Raw genomic sequence first — 21,295 nt, 5'->3', positions numbered from 1 at the left:
TATAATTTTTATAATTTTACAAAAATAATATAATGATATTCAATGATTTTACTAAGCATTAAATTATTTTTGCAACTTAAAAATAAAGATTATAATTTTTTAAATAAGCTTAAGGGCTAGGGAGATAGTTTAATTCATAAAATGTTTGGTTTGCCTTACAAGCATGAGGACCTGAGTTCAATACACATAAAAATGCTAGCCATAGGTGTGCTTATAATCCCAGCACTAGGGTTACAGAGATAAGAAAATGGCCTAAACTTGCTTATCAGCCAGTATAGGCGAATTGACAAACTCCAGATCCATGATCCAGTCTCAAAAAAAAAAAAAAAGGTCAAGGTCAATTATATTCTTGAGAAATAATACTCAAGGTTGTCTTCTGGCCTTCCCATTAACACACACATGCCTGCAAATGCATGCACGCATACATACACAGACAGAGAGAGATGCATTTACTCATACACACATATAGAACAAGTAAACAATTTAATAAAAGTTAAAAATAAAAAAAAGAAATAGAATGCTTAATCTGGCTTTCTAGTACTACTTAGAAAAATACCATAAACTTAAGTATTTAACTTGCACATATTAATTTTCTGAGAGATTTTGTGAGTCCTGATTTTGATGTCAATGAAATGAGAATGTGAAGAATGTGCCAGTTAAGGTATTCTTATGGTTCAATGTTCTCTTGGAGGATTCGTGGTGCTGCTAGCAATCTTGTAACATCATTGTGTCAAAGCAGTAAGATTGCCACACTATGCAATGACATACATACATACATACATACATACATACGTATATATATATATATGTGTGTGTGTGTGTGTGTGTGTGTGTACATACACACACACATACATATTCTCTTAAGGAACCTTTAGGAATGCCATTTCTAGTCAGACATATTCCAGGATATGTTCTGGAGCAGAAGTCAGGCTGATATGCTCTAGACTGGTTAGGGGTAAATACATAGTAAGACTAAGTGTGTCATCTGAGTAAATGTTTATGGAGAATACTATAATGACCATACAATACCTATGCTCACAACCACCTTCCCACCCTCCAACCGGCTCTGCATGGAATAGGTGCTACTGCACTTCCTGCAGGCTACTCCTCCTGCCTTTTCCACCACCAGGACTGCTATTGATGCCCCCCAACATCACCTGACCCACAACAGTCCCACATCCCCACCCTGCTATGTCAGAGTGCCCAGTAGTACCTTCCAACCCTGCTGCCCAGGGGACCCCATAGTCCCATCCCCTTGCCCCTCAGCATCACAGACCCACTACACAATCTCATCCCCCCTTCACCACCGTGACACAAAACCAGTCTGCTTTGTCCCATCCCCCCCTACCCCTGGTCACCTTGGGCCACCTGACCATGCAGTCCCATACCCTGAACAACAAGCCAAGAAACAAACCCTTTCACCAGGTCCTTGGGCCCCCATCAGAGCCTGGCAGGCTCCTTCCCTCTCATCAGGCAGGCCCCACTGCCATCAGAAGCCTAACCAGAGCAAATATAAAAGGGAATAATCACTGAAGACACTTCAAGGATAAACCACAGCTTCCTCCTTAATTAAATAAGATTCCTACACTGTGATGGGCAGACCATAGTGCAAAAGGAATAACATGAAAAACCAAATGCTGGTAAATCCAGCAAGATTGCCCAGTCCCACAAGGAATGTAACTCATCAGAGCAGTTGATGACCCACCAACTGCTGAAGACCCTAATGCTGAAGACACGATATGCTATTGGTACAGAACATGTAGAGACATGGCTGGAATCTGGAAGAGTCAGTGACATAAGGTGTTACATGAGCAACTGGGGAAAATGGCCAACATCTGTCCAAACAACTTGTGGTGTAAGCTATTCTGCAGCAAACACCCTGATGTGATGCTCACCCAAGTGCAATAGTGGAACACAGCCATGGTGGGTAACCAACTGCTCTTGATTTAGCTAATGGATCTGCTCAGTGGAACAGAGCCCTTTGCTGTAACAGGTAAACAAGTCAGAACCAAAAATGGAGTTCTGTCTCTATCATCAATCTTCCAACAATCTGGGGGTTCAAGAGCACCTACACCTATGAAATTCTCTCTAAAATAATAATGGTTTTCCCATTTATCTGGTGCTGACTTCACTTTCCATTGGAGAATCTGCTTCTCTTTGTTAGATGAACACATAACCTGAGGAGATAATCAGCCCATTGCACCTCACCAGGGCCCCAGCAGAAGCCATTGAGTAATTGAGAAAATGAGCAAAAGTGCTGCTTTCTTGGTGAGCCTGGTAACAGCACAAGGGTGAAGGAAATACACACAGAGAATACTCAACTCTTACTAAACCTGATATCCAGAGACACAGAAATGCCCAAGACCTCATCACTGAAGTAGACCTAAAACTAACCCAACATGGCTCAGGGAAACTTGCAGAAGAGAGGGCAGAAAGATTGTTAGAGCCACAAGTTGTGCTCTCTGCCATAATTGATGGCTACCCCCACAATGCATGACTCAGAATTCCCAAGGAGGAGGGTCCCTTCTGAGAGGGAAGGACAGAGTGGAGGCCATGGGTGGTACCAATATGGCTGTTTACACATTGAGTATGTACATAATTAATAAAGAAACAAACATAAATAATAAAATAAATTAAAAAATCCTGTATCTGTATTTACATGAAAAAGAACCCTGCCACATGTGCATATTCTATTTTGATATGATATCTACAGTGAAAGATGACATTGTAAGGATGTATGTTTGAGCTCACTTCTCTTGGAAATACTTAATGTTTCAAATGCAAGGCTTTTTATATATACAGGTTTAAAAATGTTAATGGAAAGGTTTATTTTCCATGCAGAAAGTTATTGTACCATGACAAATACATATGTCCCATTTGTTTTCCAGTGGACTTCTCTCAAAACTGTTTACTTGACTTATTGAAAGAAATTAGGCTGAAAGTATATATTTGTAGTAAGTTAAATAGTTTGTTTAATGCATACTTTTTCCTCAAATATTTTGTTATTTTAAAAGCATAAATAAATATTGAAAAATTCATGAAGACAAAAATAAATAACTAAATAACAAAATAAAATTTAATAATATTTACAAAAGTATTCTGTGCAGCAACTATTCAAATCAGAAGATGTTAACTCTGTGAATAATATTTTGCTTTTAATGATAGATTGTAAATACTAGTGAACTTTATCCGGTGAAACAGGCAGAAATAGTATCATGTTGTATAGTAGTTATTTAAAAAAATACACTATTAATCCCTTTCCCATTTCAGGCAGAAAAATGAGTCCTCTGAAGTGAAACAAAGATGTAAATATCAAGAGCAGAAAACTTAATGTGATGTAGAATCTTGAGAGCACTTTCCTTTACATTGTCATTGAAGTTAAATATACATACTGCATGATAGCTTTTAGAGACAGAGAAGTTATCATCATAGAAGACTTTCTCTTGGCATTGTTTTCTCTTTACAAGTTGTGAAACTATGAATTCTTTTCATGATATTGGGGAATAAACCACTGTACTTTTGTGCCAAATATTAGCATTCAGTTTATTTGAATCAAATTCAATGGTTTATTTATATTCCTTTGTTGTTTCAGAAATTTGCCATTGTATGTTGAGATGTAGATTTTAGCAGAGGTCTACATACATAAAATGAGCTTTAATGAAATGTAAAAGACTATAATTTTACATTATTTGCTACATTTGTTAAGAGCCTGTAAGTATTATTCAGCTCACATACTTTAGGAGTACCTCATAAATATTTTCCGTGCATGATAATTCTGATTGTGAACAGTAAGAAGGGGCAACTGATGAATCAGGCCTCCCAGTAAGGACAATATATGGTAGATTTTCCAGGCCAGGCTGTAAGATGAGAAGATGACCTGCCTACCCAAATGGTTCATTTTGCAGCACAAGGGCTAATATGAATTACAAAAGTAGTGACTCAGAAAATGAGTTACTAGTGAAAACCTGAAAGATAAAGGAATGATATTCTAAATGATATACATATAAATCTCAATAGTCTATTACTATAAAGAGGGATGAATTTCCTTGCTTTTAATTTTCATAATATTATTTATTTGCAAGCACAGAGATGTAGAAAGACAAGAGACAGACAGAAAGAATTGAGTGCACCATGGTCTCCACTGCTGCAAAGGAACTCCAGGTATGCCACTTTGTGCATCTGGCTTTATCTGGGTACTGGGGAATCAATCCCCTGTTGTTAGGCTTCTCTGGTTAGTGCTTTAACCTCTGAACCATCTCTCCAGCCCAAATTTCCTTATGTTATTTCCAGAAACATTGGTACTTGGTGTGTTCTCTTTACTTTTTCATTCATTTAGGGTGTCCTTGACAATCCTTAGTATCTAATTCACCCTATGACTTTTCCAGTATACAGATATTATATAGTTTATGCATCTTTGGGTAACAATTACTTATATTACATTATACATATGTTAAATTGCAACTGAAAACTTCTAAGTTACCTAATTGTGTCTTGTACATCGACATGAGCAAAATGCTTCTTGAAATAAATGACTTTCTTCTCGGTATTTCTTTTCAGGTTAAAATAAACATTATATATTTTCTTATGTAAAATTTTATAAAGTATAGGAGCCATTTACCATAATACTAAAAATGGTTTTGTGTTTGAGGAAGTTCCCATATATCTGTACCTAATTCTTCTAACATAAGACTAAGTCTAAATCCTATACACAATTAAATACTGGGCTTTGTCCTTAGATACAATTTGTAAATTCTACATTTTTTAATTGTTGTTTCTATTTTTTGAAGATAAGTTTCTCAAAATCTGTGGTTAGTTATGTAAATTGTATATTTCTTCCAACAAATACTTTATATTCTATATTATCATGCATCACTGTAGTAAGTACTTTTTCTGTATTCATATATAATGGGCAGACAATCATTATCACAAGCACAATACTAACAACAAAATTCTTGCAAATAAATCCATCTTGTACTTTCAACGATAATTATTTCTGTGGCTAAATTGGTTTTACTACCACACCCCATCCTGAACTGAATAGGAATTCATTAATGTGAAGTTTGCAATGATTAATTAGAAACCTGTTGAAAAACATCTTTGATGATAGCTAAATTAGAGTTTTCTTTATTTCCCAAGGTAGACTTTTATACTAATTGGCTTTTTTTCCCCATTTACACACTGATTTGTGGTTTGGCAAGTTATTTTTCTTGTCCAATGTGTTTCAAGTACATTAATGCAAAGAAAAATATGCAATGTGGTTATATGTATATATTTCTTTTGTTTGTAATGAACTCTTATAATCTAATATTTTATTAACTTGGCAGCATACCAGAAAGGAATAGTCAACATTACATTTCAGTTTCCATGTGATCATTTTCAATAACTTGCATTGACTTTATTTTATTTAAGTAACTGTATTTTTACTTAAATTTAAAGTCCTTTCAAATATATGTTTAGACCTTTGTTTCCAATTTCAAATATAAAATGGTATGATACTACAAGAAATAGAAGGAAAAACAGAACATTTCTAATATTCTAATTTAAATATGACTGTTTCTTCCAAGTAGAACTTATATAGAATAGGGCATTATTGAGGAAAAGATGGGTGCGAACATCAAGCACACATGATCATCTGTAGAAGGAGGTCTACAGAGACACAAAGAATGATTTTAGAGAGAAAAGTGCAGTTGTAGCAATCTTTACCTGTTTCGCAAAGCCTCTTGGGTGAAATTAGGAATACTGAACACTGTTTCCAATGTGATCTATTTCCCTGCACAAAGTAATATATATATATATATATATATATATATATATATATATATATATATATATATATATATGGCATCATCATGACTGTAGCTCCTAGTAGGTGGAAAAAATTAAAGTTTGTATTACATATGGATTAAAGTCCTCAATATTTCCACTAATAAATTTATTGAACTTTGAAAAAAATATCTGCTTATGGCAAACTGTGTCTGCATAACTTTAACTATATTAACTCATAAAATTATGACAAAATACATGCATAGCATTTTGCAATAAAGAAAAAAAAAGTTGTATACTAGTTAACCAAACTTAAATCATTTCAACTTTGAAGAAATAAGACTTCTTATCCATTTATTCAAAATAGAAGGCAAATATCTATACCACTTGAAAACAATGTTGAATAAGTAACGATTTGACTTTTTTGTTGTTGTTGTTGTTTTGTGTTTGTTTTGTTTTTCAAGGTAGGGTCTCACTCTGGCCCAGGCTAACCTGAAATTAACTATGTAGTTTCAGGCTGGCCTCGAACTCATGGCGTGGTGGGCCCATTCTCTTACTCTCTCTCCCTCTTTCTCTCTGTTAAATAAATTAATTAATTAATAAAAATATTGAAAAGGAAAGAAAATTAGTTGAGGAACATGCCAACATCACAAGAATGTATCCTGATTAATTATATTTGACAATATAATTAATAAAACCTATATTTTTTAAGATTTGATTTCAGAAATCTATTCACAATTATATTCTTCAGAGAGAAATACTTTCATCTACAGATGCTTTAAGTTATAAAGATGCACTGCCAAAATAATGTTATTTCTTACATAAATATGTTAAGCTTTCAGAACTTCAATTTGCTCCTGTAGAAAATGAGGTCCACATATAAAATATTCAGTTAATGTAAAGTACAATGAGAAAAGTAGAACTAATTCTCTAATGTCACTTCACACAGATACTTACATGTTTCCTCACATCATTTGTAGACCGTAGGAAAATAAATTTATCATTTAGGAATTACCAAATGAGGTAGTAGTTTAAGAATAAAAACTAAAGCACTTTTGACTGGGAAAACTTTATCATAATAAAATGGTTTAATTTCCCTGAGCATGAAATATTCCCTCCAAGGAGCATACCTATTAATGGCATGCTATGATTAATTAATTGGTTCTGGGAACTATTATGCCATATTAGTCACCTTCATATTAGTGTTCCCAAGGGTGGCAAATAAATAAGGCAGTGATTTTGCTTCTACAATGTCCAGTGATTTCCTGCCAAGATATTTCGCTGATGTACAATTTCTGTGCAAATTTCCACAGTATCCTCCTTTGACCAAGTAGTTCAAAGGTTTTGTTTTTATTATTTTTTGTATATTGATTAGAAAGAGATCATGTCTTAATAGGAAATACTTTCTTCTGATTGCATATTTTTCCCTGATATTATGGACAAGTTTCCCTTGAGGGTAGGACAATTGATCCCAGCAGGGTTATTTACAGTGTCAGCCCAGCACTGTGGCCAGTGAAATATCACCAAAGAGTACACTTCTTCAGTGTTGTGTCCAATTCTGTAGACGTTTCTGCAATTGTAAATAATGCTGTGCTTCTTTCTTTTTGGTAACTGCTGACAAATTAAAGACATCTTTAAAACTCACTGCACAACTTTGCTTTTCCATCATTTCATCTTTAATGCAAATGCTGTGATATCTTTTCTTGCATGAATAAGCACCAAGTAACTGACATGACAATTATAAGGAATTTGTTCATTGAATAAGGTCTGTAGACTTTACATGTCAAACATTAGAATTTGCATTCAATAATATTTGTGGAGTACCAGAGTGGAGGTTAAGTAACATTTATTAATATATATTTAATTTAATTTTGTGTATGAAGTAAATCTTTTTTGTTATTTTCACACACATTTCATTTTGGTTTATTGCTCCCTCCTCTTTTTCCCCTCCATCTTCCTGCCCACCTCTCCTTTTGGTTTCCCCCTTTCCACTTTCATATTACATGGATTCTATTAATCTTCCCACTGACCTTCCTCCAAACCTTTTTTCTCCTCCTATCATGGGTCCCTATGTAGTTTTATGAACTACACCCACAATCACTACTCAAAATATATATATACATGTATTAGAATCTAGTTTCCACATATGATATAAAACATGATATACTTGTCAGAGTTACCTCATTTAACATGCTTATCTTACTTGCTTTATACATCACCTACCCAAAGCATAACTATGTAAGTAATGCATGCCGATGAACAAGATTTACTCAGTCTAAAACTTTGCAGCATAATTTTCACAAAGGAAATAAAATTAATTTATCTGTCAATTAAAACAATAAGTAAATAAGCCAGTATTCAGTATTCAAGGACTTGAAATAAATCATGTCACACTCATACCCCTTCTTTCTATGTTCAGTAGTGTAGATGAAGTCATAGTCATGGTTGAGGTTTCTAATGAGTTACAGGATGCACAATGTATTATATTTTCTCTATTGCCATGTACTGTCAAGCAAGAAAATTTAAAAATGAAATTTTGGTATAATACAATCATCTCAAAATTGTTGATCTTTTAACAGTCCTTCCATGAATGCCCTGTAACACTTAACTATTTTCACATCATTGTAAGTTTATGATTCATTGAGATGAATTATTTACATTTCCATATGCTTTCCATTTTATATATTGTAAAGCATGTCTTTCATCTCTGAAAAGTACTATCAGTGGTTGTTTATGAATCAAGGGAATAAATATTCCAAATCGTGAGTTTCTATAACTAAAGTTTAAATGTAGCAGGTTTATTTTCTAAGGAATTAAGATTTTCAAAATTATTTTAATTTATTTATTTGACATAAAAAGGTGAGAAAGAGAAGGAGAGAAAATGGATGTGCCAGGGCCTCCAGCTACTGCAGATGAACTTAATACAGGTGTACCTCTTTGTGCATCTGGCTTACATGGGTCCTGGGGAATCAAACCAGGCTCATTTGGCTTTGCAGGCAAAGTCCTTAACTGCTAAGTCATCCCTCTGGCCCCAGATCATCATCATCATCATCATCATTATTATTATTATTATTATTATTATTATTATTATTATTATTATTTTGGTTTTATTATTTACTTTGTTTTTCGATGCAGGGTCACACTCTAGCTCAGGCTTACCTGGAATTCACTCTGTAGCCTCAGGGTGGTCTGGAAACCATGCTAATCCTTTTATGCCCATCTCCTGAGTGCCAGGATTAAAGCTATGTGCCACTATCCTGGCTGATATTTAGATCTTAATGAAGTAAAAAGCCAAAGAATTGAAATACTGAAATTGCAAGCAAAATTAATGTTAATATGTGTTTACATTTCACATTACTAATTAATACTTGCTGAGACTAAACAATTTTGTTGACTTGTTAGGGTGTTTGGAAGAGTCATGATTAAGTTCTAATACAATAGATTATTTCTGATGAAATGAAGTGTATTAACACATATAAATGAGAATGCATAAGTAAACAAATATTTCTAAATATAACTGCACTGCTGCTCAGTGCATTTAAAATTAATTGCAATTAGTATTATTAGTGTAGGCAAAACATTGATTTTCTACATTTTGGCCCAGATAGACCTTAACCACAATCTCCACATTTATAAATTTTTCTCAAATACTGACTAAATATAATTTGTCATTTTCAACTTTATTATGTGAAAATATTTATTACAATGTAAAAAGTATATATTTTATTCTACATATAAATGATAAATAAAGGTATTGAAAATTGTTTTGGGAAGGTCTGGAGAGATGGTTTAGCAGTTAAGTTGCTTGTCTGGGAAACATAAAGACCTAGGTTTGATTATCTAATATCCATGTACTTTAGATGCACAAGGTAACGCGTGGTTCTGGAGTTCATTTGCAGTGGCTAGGGGCTATAGTATGCCCATTATCTTTCTTTCTGCCTGTTTCTGTCTCTCATATGAATAAATACATAATTTAGAAAAAAAATGTTTGTGTAGAATGTAATTGCTTTTTAGTTGTTTTGTTTTTGTTTTCATTTATTGTTTTTTGAGGTAGGGACTCAGGCTGACTGGAATACATTGTGTCATCTCAGGGGTGCTCTCGAACTCATGGTGATGCTCCTACCTCTGCTGGGATTAAAGGCATGTACCACCACACCCAGGATAGAATGTAATCTTTAATGAAATGCACAATCCCTATTTGTCCACAATTATTTCATACTAGCAGTCACAATTTTTATAAAAGGCATTTTTAATTATTTTTTTAAATAATTGTCAGAGCCAATCATTGGGTCATGATTCACATGTCTCCTACCCATAACTGTGGGCCAACTCCACAATGCATGACCCATATATCTCAACAAGGAGGGACCGGGGGAGGGGGTAGGACATGGATGAGCCTAACAATTTTACCAACTTGAGTGTATTCACTGAGTACAAAACTAATTAATAAAAATAAATAAATAAATAAATAAATAAATAATTGTTTTCCCAATATTGGTTTTTACAGCGATGTTTTGTAATTAAATTTCCACATATTGCATGTGACATATATGAAATGCTTATTGGATTGATATAGTATATTGCAAAAACTAAAAGTTTCATTTAAATTTAGTTTTTACTCAAGAAGAAAGTGAAATATAGGGAAATGTACATTACATTTTCTATATGAAATGTATAAGTTTTCTGAGTTCCAGAAGTTGACTTGTATATTGGCCACAAATAAATATTGACGTATGATATTTAACCAATCAAAATATTATACCCTGTTTCCACATGTCAATTAGAACTAATGTTGCTTCCCATTCTACACTCCATCTTTCTGTGAACACTGAAGGAGTATCTAACTAAGGGTCTTTAAAAAAAAAGATAAGGAAAATGTAAACATCCAGAACTTAATTAAACCAAAAGAAATATTCTATTATTTCTATGAAATCTTAGTATCTTTACCAAGAAAAAAATGATTCAAAAGTGTTCGAAGATAGACCACTATTAAAATACTGCCAAGAAAATCAAGACCTAAGATTGAAAGAAATCACAAAATTAAGTAAGAGTATTAGGGTGTGGTGGCACATGTCTTTAATTCCATCACTCTGGAGGTTAAGGTAGGAGGACCACTGTCAGTTTAAGGCCAACCTGAGACTACAGAATGAATTACAGGTCAGCTTGGACTAAAGTGAGACCCTACCTCACTCTCAAGTATTAGAAAACTCTATTAGACATATATTCCTCTACCCTAGATTATAAGTTTATATATTCAAATATGAATATATTTGGAGGAGAATATAGGACAGTTAAAAATGGGAAAAAAAATATTTGCCACATTTTTCTCCAGATACTGCTACATGGGCACTGACAAAATTAGACATCCTGACAATTGGATTTATCCTAGCCTGTGTTTATGAACAGAATTGAAGCTCATGAATATATCTCTATTCTCAGTGCTCAGGCATAATGCTGTGTACTAATTGAAATAGCAAGTGTAACTTTTGTAACTCTGTCTAGAAAATGTTAATAACTCAGCACGTAATAACCTAGAAACTGAATTTTAAAGCAATCTCAGCTCTATCAGTGTGTTTTAAAAAGTAATTTCCTTCATTGAGAGGGTGGATAGAAACAGGCTTACTGGCTTATTTTTAAAATAGTTATATTAGGCATCTCTTCTAATTATTCTATCTGTTTTTAAGAAACAACTTGCCTATAATTATACTGCTGATTTTTCACGAGTGACTGGGAAGTGAAACATCTCGATAGCTTATCCTTTTGGTTACACAGAATGCTGTGTGGATTCTGTATGATATCTTAATTAGAGTGTATTGCATGTATCATTACTGAGATGTCTGAAACAAATTGATTTGAAGTAATGTTAATTACATGCTCTCTGCAAGAAAACATGCCAAGGACAGTAAGAGTTATGTTTAAGCATTTGAATCAAATAGAACAACCAATCAGCTTGCTTAGTTACAAATAGTGTGCTATGCTTCTCTGTATAATCTATACCCAACATATAGCTTGAAAAACACCACATATTAAATAGCATTAGCGAATTCTTTAGTAACCTATTTTACTACTAGAATTGCTGGCAAATGTAAAAATAGTCTACTGAACAAGAGATTATGGAAGAACAGAGAAAAATACCAAGAAAATGATATTTTAGAAATAAAATATGAACAAGAATATAAGAGCTATCTAGAAGGAGAAAGAGGAGGAGGTGAGGGACTAAGATCCTTTTAAGACAGTTTCTATAGTGTGTGTATAACCTACGGGCATGGAGGGGCTTAGCGGGCTGAATATCAGCTCTGAAATTACAGAAGGAGTAGAGACTGTAATTGTCATTGTGCAAAATAAATACATGAATAATAAATAATTAAGTTGCAAGTGTGATTCTATGACAATACTGATTTATAAAAAGCACTAAGTAGATTATATATGAATATGGAGTATAAAGGGATATTTCTATGCTAAGCACTAATACCAATAAAAATAAATAAGATTGGAAAGCTGAAATAAATATTCAATGTAAAAACAACTGTAACAATTGGAAAAATGTATAATGTGTATAGCATTAAACAAAACCATACAAGTTAAGCCATAGAGAAACAATAAAAGATTAAGACAATGGATATAATAATGATAGTGAGTGAATAACTATCAAATATATACACAAATCTAATCATCACATAATAACTTTAGAAATGTATAAAAAATTGTGTAACAAATTAAAAATTATGGAAAAATGAAATTTGAAAGTTAAAGTAGATGTATAGTGCTAAAATTTCTGGCAGTAAATTTTGAGATAGCAAAATATTAATAAAATTTATTGAAATTCTAAAACTCTATGATACTTTCCATACATGATCAATAGTTGATAATTCCATTGTAATGTAAATTTCTAATTTAATTTAAAAGAAGAAAATTGTGTGCAAACAGTAGACATAATTAATAATTATGGGAGTATGACATGATTATATTTGCAATTGGAACAAGGTCATTCAAATCTTATGACCTATTCTTTTTAAATGGTTCTGTCTTATATTTCATTGGTATAATTCTCTGAAGATATCATTTTGCTATGAACAGTAGCCCTGATCATATACATATGCAAAATTTTATAGTAAGGTTAATATCATAGTTGCCAAATTTGGACTATTTATTCCAACATATTAACAAAACTTATGACCACTTAAATTGGTTTAAATTTCTTTCTTGCAATAAACAGAAACAATGAACTCTAGGGCACAAAGTACTCACATATTTATGTAAGACAAGCAGATATACTAAAATATTATCTTTTGATAAGGCACAGTAGTCTGAGTTTACTACACAAATTCATGCATCTATGCTCTTATAAACATGTATTTCATAATGTAATATTTGCTATCTATAATTTCCTCAGCACAGTTAGTTGTGATACTGAACAAAGTTTCTATAAGGCCACTGTTTCCGTAAAGCATGCTAATAATTTGGAAAAATGAGAGAAGTACATTAGACAAGGAAAAACATAAACCTTCGAGTGTTGCACTCAAAGACATTTGACTGGACTAAATCTTATCAAGCTTGCAACTTCTAATCAGTCCTCCAGAAGAACACAGTCCTTCATTATAAAGCTGGGTCCAGACTCAAGAAACTGAAGGAAGACATATTGAAGGAGACTGAGGGTTTGCGGCCATGCTGTCCACAATCCTAATGAGCCATCAGAGAGGTGAGGGCACATGGGCTCCACCTGCAGCTCAGTCTGCACCACCCAGAGAACACTGCTGCTGCTGCCCTTGTGACTTTCAAGTCTCCAGGAAAATATCCTTCATGACTTACCTCCCATGCTATTCTGCACCCATGGAAAGAACAACACTCTAAGAAATTTACTAACAGATGCAGTACAAATTCACCTCAAAACAGATTTTAAAATTTGCTTCAAGTAAACATTATGTCCTTTAATCAAAATATGAATATACTTTTGCCAAACACAATAGCTGTTATGTCCACTCTCTATTAACATATGATTTTCTTCTTTCCAAAGTATTCCTTATATGAAATTGCAAACCACAACATGCCTGTATTTCTTTCAACTTATATAACAGGCATATCTGCAAATACTATCCTTTCTACCAATATAATTTTGGAGTTTGGAATAGACTTTATGTTTTTACTAACTCTGTTTCAATAATCAAGTTTTAATAATGTAAGGCAGAACAAGATGTTACAGGCAAACACATATGTGGTCACACTGAATTTTTTTTTTTTTTGTGGTGACTGACATGATAATGATGATCTGTTTATAAACACTCCTTCCTGATACTGCTGTCTAACCTATTCAAATAGACTTACAATCAACTCTTTTTAAGTTTTATTTATTTCCAAGGTGAGTGAGAGAGAGAGAGAATAGGCACACCAGGGCTTCCAGTCACTGCAAGCTCCAGATATATGTGCCACTTTGTGCATCTGGCTTTACATGGATACTGGAGAATGGAACTAGGATTGTCAGGCATTACTACAAACTGCCTTTAACCATTAGCCATCTCGTCAGTACCTGCCTGTTTTTATTTGAGTGAGATTTTAGTAATCCCAGGATTCTCCATTTTTGTTTTATGAGAGCTCTGGTGATTCATTGGTCTCTGATCCCCTTTGGTAGAACTGGAGTTACAGATGTGAATGGTCACACCCAGTTGTTTTTATTTGGGTCATTAGGATCGAATTTTGTGATCTACCAGGTCTCCTTAAACTTCTTCAAGCCTCATGTTTGTACAGGGAATCCACTTAACCACTGAGCAATCTCTCCAGTCCCCATTTAAAAAATTTATACCTCTGTTGGTACTCCCATTTTAAAGCAGGTATATATTTTTTAATAATTTATTTTGCCATTAACAATATGCTGGTGAATAATTGAATAATTGTAAAGATCTCTCAATGGGTTTTTGTGAAATCCATCATTATAAAATATAAATAAAACTGAATGCTTGGTGTTTCATCCTTTAAATCACTAGTGCAATAAAATTCAAAGGAATAAAGTCTTACAAAAAAAAATAATAAAAGCCGGGCTGAGGATATGGTTCAGTGGTTAAGAGTGCTTGCCACTTAAGCATGAGAACAAGTGAAGGCCAGAGACCACCAAGGTCAACTCTTCAAAACCAAAGTAAAAAGCTTGGCAGGGCCATACACATCTGTAACTCTTATCTATTAGAGACAGGGAAATCACCAGGGCTTGCTTACTATAATCAGCAGCTCTGGATTGAGGGACAGACCTCATCTAAATGTTGGGAAATGAAGATCACCCAAAATCACACACACATACACACACACACACACACACACACACACACACACACACACACACCCATCTCTCTCTCTCTCTTAAATCCAAAAAGGACACCAAAAGTAAAGAGGGACAAGCTGGAAAGTAGAATTGGGTCAGTGAAATGGGCTGAGAGAGGAGACCAAAGGAAGCAGTGGAAGAGTATTATGATTAAATATGTTCATGTATGAACATTTTCCATAAAAATATGTAATCCTCTGTTAACTTATTTGATTCCCTATTAATGCATCATTGACTTTTGAGTTATATATAAAATGTGTTTACCTATTGTCTTCAGTGTGACATATATTCAATATGTGCAGATTTACATATGATTGTTAACTTTTTAATTATTCATTCTCGCATGTTTAGCATATGACTCCTATGAACACTCTGCAAACATGTTGACAGATTCAATGTCATTTATTCAGGCTTAATAAAAATTGAGGAGGGATTAAGAACATGAGATGTAGAGTGAAAAATGGCTTTCTTCCTAGACATATTCAATTGCCTATTTAATGTATCTATTTTCCTAAATTAATGTTATTCTAATCATTTTAGGACAAAATGTCTGTGGTGACTGTTTGGAAAGTAATTCAAGGCACACGCCTTTAATCCCAGCACTGGGAGGCAGAGGTAGGAGGATTGCTGTGAGTTCGAGGCCACCCTGAGACTCCATAGTGAATTCCAGGTCAGCCTGGGGTAGAGTGAGACCCTACCTCGAAAAAAAAAAAAAAAGGTATTGGAAAGTAATTCAAGTGGGTTTAATGTCTCCCAAGTGATATGAATTTTTTCTATTGGACAGCCTTTAGGAAAATATGGTTTAACCATGGTCAGATGGCACAAGAAAATTATTGCAATGAAACATTTTATTAACTCTATTTATAATATATGCAGAAATTGTTTTGTCAATACATTGCTAACTTTTATTGAATATGGCTTTTCCTATCAATACTGAAAAATGGAAAAGATGCGGGAGTAGAGAGGATAGACAGCAGTAAAGAATATAGGAGGGACACATGCATCAGAGAGAGGGAAGGAAGGAAAGAAAGGGAATAGAGGAGAGGAAAAGAGGGCAAGGTGTATATACCTGGAGTATGGTCCTTTTCTAAGTAAGTTTTGTAGTCACAATTTAAACATTTAACTCACTGTGTTCTGATTTCAACATTTGTGGTTACAAATGTCTATATTTTGCTCCAGAGTAGCTGTAGTACTATCTCAAAATGCAGTAGCTCCATCATGCATTAGTTCTAAGAAGGTTCATTTATTCCTATGCTGATCCATTCTTTTGTTCATCAATTAAATGCTTGGCTTGTACATTTAATTCACACATATAGGAATTGCACTTTTATTATCATCTCTCACTGTACTGAATTAAATTAATTTAGTTAAAAGGAATTTGAATCCAACTAAAGACATAACAAGTTGCTATTTGACAGCATACTTTTTAAAATATTTTATTTTTATTTATTTATTTGACAGAGAAAGAGGGAGAGAGAGAGAACGGGTACACCAGAGCCTCTAACCACTGCAAACAAATTCCAGACGTGTGTGCCCTCTTGAGCATCTAGCTAATGAGTCCTGGAGAATTAAACCTGGGTCCTTTGGCTTTGCAGGCAAATGCCTTAACTGCTAAACTATTCTTCCAGAGCCTCCAGCATACTTTTATATAGCATTTATGTGGCCATCATTCTTTCAAAGGGGTTACATATAATAGCTCATCTAACAATCCAAACTATTGTGAGGATATGGTCTCCACATCTTTATGACATTTTACAGTACATGGTACTGAAAGCGAGGTAAATTCGGTGGAGAAAAAACAAAGACAAAACTTATTTTCAACTTAGATATAACAGTTCCAAGTCTAATTTGCAATTCAGTCCCACAGTCTTTATTTCCATGAATTAGAAGGATTCTACATAGTGTTCTTGTATAAAGGTGGAAACAAAATATATGCAAAACAGGCAACTCAAGCTGAGAAAATATTCATCTTGACTATGCTAATTTTCCTCCTCGCTAAAGATGGTAGTCATGCCATAAATCAAACTCAGCATCATCTCATGTGGAAGGGAGTGTGATTCTGAGAAGCTGATGTGGAACTGAAACTTTTTGTGTATGTGACATAACAAGTGAATTGTTAAAAATAAATGAAATGTGAAAAAATAATAATAAACCTTCAAAAAAATAAGATAAAACAAAGCAACATAAACATCAATGTCAGAAGTAACATTCAGTTACAGTGAAATACTTTTTCCACCCACCCCAGCCCATAGGTGCTGCCTTCTCTTGCCTGAGTTAATATTGATCACTTCAGTATTGAAATTAGACTAAAGGAAAAAGTCACTGGGCAGGAACATGGTAGATGTCAGTACACAGATGAAGGCCAACACTGGCCTGCCATTTTCACAGAGGTTGTTGCCATAGCATTATGTCTTAACCTTATGAATAAACTGTATAGATTTGACTAATAAAAGAGTGAATAATTTATCAAATTTTAGTTTTACTTCACATAAGAGTTTTAGAATAATCACACTGGCAGGTTGATTAATCATTCTCAAATTACTTAAATTTTGTGCTTGAGTTCCACATGAATTTGGAATGTAAATCCCATATCAGTTCATGGAATTCAATAGCAATTAAAATAAATAATCTTAATAGATATGGATATAACTCTTGAAATGAACATCTTAAAGGATAACCCAGAAGGCCATTTATGAGAAAAATGATCAATTCCATTAATCAATAGGGAAATGCAAAATAAAATAACAATGGGATAAGCCTACTATGTGTTTGAATGCATGTTATCCATAAGAAAAAAGTATGCTAATTGCAGGTGACAAAGAAGAGAAAGTGATTTGTGTGTGTGTGTGTGTGTGTGTGTGTGTGTGTGTGTGTGTGTGTGTAAAAGCAAATAGCCATAGCAATTAAGGCAACGTATAGAAATCCCTTAAAATTAAAATCAGAATGACCACGGAATGTGGCAATTCCATAACTGGGTGTGTTGAAGACATAGATTCATGTTCATGTTTATTGCAACTCTTCACAAAATAGACAATATGCATTAACTGATAAACTGATGGAAATATATATATATATTTACTTCCTTTGGTAGAGATGCTTACTAATCCATATTTATTCCTATCTACCCATACTAAGGACATGGAATCTCTCAGCTGAGGAATGAATGCTGAAAATGTGATAAGTGAAGCAAAGGAATAGGACTCAGATATTGTTTCAATTAGGTTTGCATTGCTGGTAGAAATCACCCAACCAAGAGCATTTTGTGGGAAAAAGAGGTTTATTTTGGCTTACAGGCTCAAGGGGAAGCTCCACAGTGGCAGGGCAAATAATGGCATGAGCACAGGGTGGACATCACCCCCTGGCCATCATCAAATAGACAATAGCAACAGGAGAGTGTGCCAAACACTGGCATGGGGAAACTGACTATAACACACACAAGCCTGCCCCAACAATACACTGCCTCCTGTAGGTGTTAATTCCCAAATCTCCATTAGCTGGGAACCTAGCATTAAAATACCTAAGTTTATGTGGGACACCTGAAGCAAACCACCACAGCCAAAAAAAAAAGAAAGAAATTAAGAAAGAAAGAAATTAAGAAAGAAAGAAAGAAAGAAAGAAAGAAAGAAAGAAAGAAAGAAAAGAAAAGAAAAGAAAAGAAAAGAAAAGAAAAGAAAAGAAAAGAAAAGAAAAGAAAAGAAAAGAAAAGAAAAGAAAAGAAAAGAAAAGAAAGAAAGGGAGGAAGGGAGGAAGGGAGGAAGGGAGGAAGGAAGGAAGGGAGAAATTGATGGATGTTTTGATATTTTCAGATACAATTTGTTTTTGTTTTCACATTTTCCCTCCTGCCTCTTTCCCTTTTTTTCCCAATTTCCCTCTCTGTATCTTCCTTTCTTCTGTTTTTGTATCATGTGTACCCTTTTGGACATCTTTCTATCTCCCCCAAAACATCATTTTATATTCATTTTTGGTTACAATTCTATGTTCCCAAATTTTATCCATATTGGCCTCCCTATATATGCATTTTATAAATATTAATAGCCCAAATGTGAGAAAGAACATAAGCTTTTGGTCTTTCTCAGTTTGACTCACTTCCCTTAATATATTCTTTCTAGATTCAGCAATGTTTTTGTAAGTTTCATGGTTCTATTATTCTATACTGCTGAATAGGATTGCATTGTATATATGACCACATGCTCATAATCTATTCATTCATCAATGTGCATTGATTTAATTCTTAGCTATTGTAAATAGGAATTCAATAAACATGGATGTGCAAATATCTCTGTAGTATAGCATGAGATCCTTATGGTATGTGCCAGGAGTGGTATACCTGGATCATATGACAGCTCTATTTCTCAAATTTTGTGATAGATACCTCCGTACGTAATTGTGTAATAACTATACTAGTTTGAACATTCTCCAACAGTGGGTGAACATTCCTCTTTCACTGTATCCTTAGCAGCATTTATTGTCTGGAAAATGGATGAAGTGAAAAATGTTACATTGAGATAACTAAGGTACAGAAAGACTAATAAAATATTATTTACCTACCATTATATAGGCTCCATATTATATATGCCATCAGAATGTAGTTGTTTTAAGGACAGTTTAAAAGGAAATGCTTATAGGAAAAATTGTTTGGAGGGCTGGTGAGATGGCTAGTGTTGAAAGGTACTTGCTGCTACAGCCTGAGTGTCTGGGTTAATTTCTTAGTACCCACATAAAGCCAGAAGCATAAATTGGAGTGTGTGTCTTAAGAGTTTGTTTGCAGTGGCAGAAGGCTCTGGTTGGTGTGCCCATTCTACTATCTTTCTTTTTCTGTCAAATAAATGAAAGTATATTTTAAAAATTGTGTCTGGTAGGCTGGGTTTGGTGGCACTTGGGAGGCAGAGGTAGGAGGATTTCCGAGTTTGAGGGCATCCTGAGACTACGTAGTGAATTCCAGGTCAGGCTGGGCTAGAATGAGACATTACCTCAAAATAAAACCCCATTATTATTATTATTATTATTATTATTATTATTTTCTAGAAATATAACTGCTTAGTAAATCAAATTCTTGGTATATTCACTTGGGCTTTCTGTTGTTGGTAGTATAATTTGCAGTGTTTTAGCAGGTAAATATTGCTCCAGATCCCATGTACTTTGGGTTCATATAGATGTTTAATATAATTCAGCCCCAATTACATGAGGAATCCTCCTCCTTTATTTTTTTTTTCTGGGAAAATGAGTCAATGTTAAATTTATTTCCAACATATACTGATTCTGATTGAAGCTATATGCATGTTGTCTTAGAAATATAATTCTTTTTTTTTTTTTTTTTGTTTGTTTCTTGAGGTTTGTTTTTTCTAGCTCAGGCTGACCTGGAATTCATTCAGTAGTCTTAGGGTAGCTTTGAACTCATGGTGATCCTCCTCTGCCTCCCAAATGCTGGGATTAAAGGCATGTGCCACCACACCAAGCAGAAATATCACTCTTTTTAATTTTTTTTCTTTTTTTCTTCATTTTTTTTAACAGCTTCCATGGTTATAAACAATATCCTATGGTAATGCCATCCTTCCCCCCACTTTTCTTTTTGAAACTCCATTCTCCACCATATACCCTTCCCCTCTCAATCAGTTACTATATAATTTTGATGTCATGATCTTTTCTTCCTATTGTGATGGTCTTATGTAGGTAGTGTCAGGTACTGTAAGGTCATGGATATCCATGACATTTTGTCTAGAGGGAGCACATTGTAAGGAGTCTTACCCATCCTTTGGATCTTAAACTTTTCATGCCACCTCTTCCACAATAGACCCTGAGCCTTGGAAGTTGTGTCAGAGATATAGCAGTACTGAGCACTCCTGTCACTTCTTTCCAGCACCATGATGTCTTCTGAGTCATCCCAAGGTCACTGCCATCTGAAAAGAAAAGGTTCTCTACCAAAAGTGAAAGTAGCATTAACATATAGGTATGAATATTAAAAGAAGTGTGTACTGGGCAGTTTGATGAACATATTATAAACATTTAGCCAGACCGCAGCAGACATTATATCCATAGGGCTCACAACTACCCCTGTTTTCAGTTTACAGTATCAAGGATGTATTACCTCCCATGGAGAGAGCCTTCAGTCCAATTAGAAGGCAGTTGGTTTCCACCATGACAGACATGCCATTATTTCACCCGTTGGCTCATTTGGCCTGCCTGGCTAAATATAACGCTCGCAGTGTCCACTGTTGGGTAATTCAC

This window comes from Jaculus jaculus, chromosome 1 (assembly GCF_020740685.1).
Source record: "Jaculus jaculus isolate mJacJac1 chromosome 1, mJacJac1.mat.Y.cur, whole genome shotgun sequence".
NCBI lineage: Eukaryota > Metazoa > Chordata > Mammalia > Rodentia > Dipodidae > Jaculus > Jaculus jaculus.
This window is presented reverse-complemented; position numbering follows the sequence as displayed.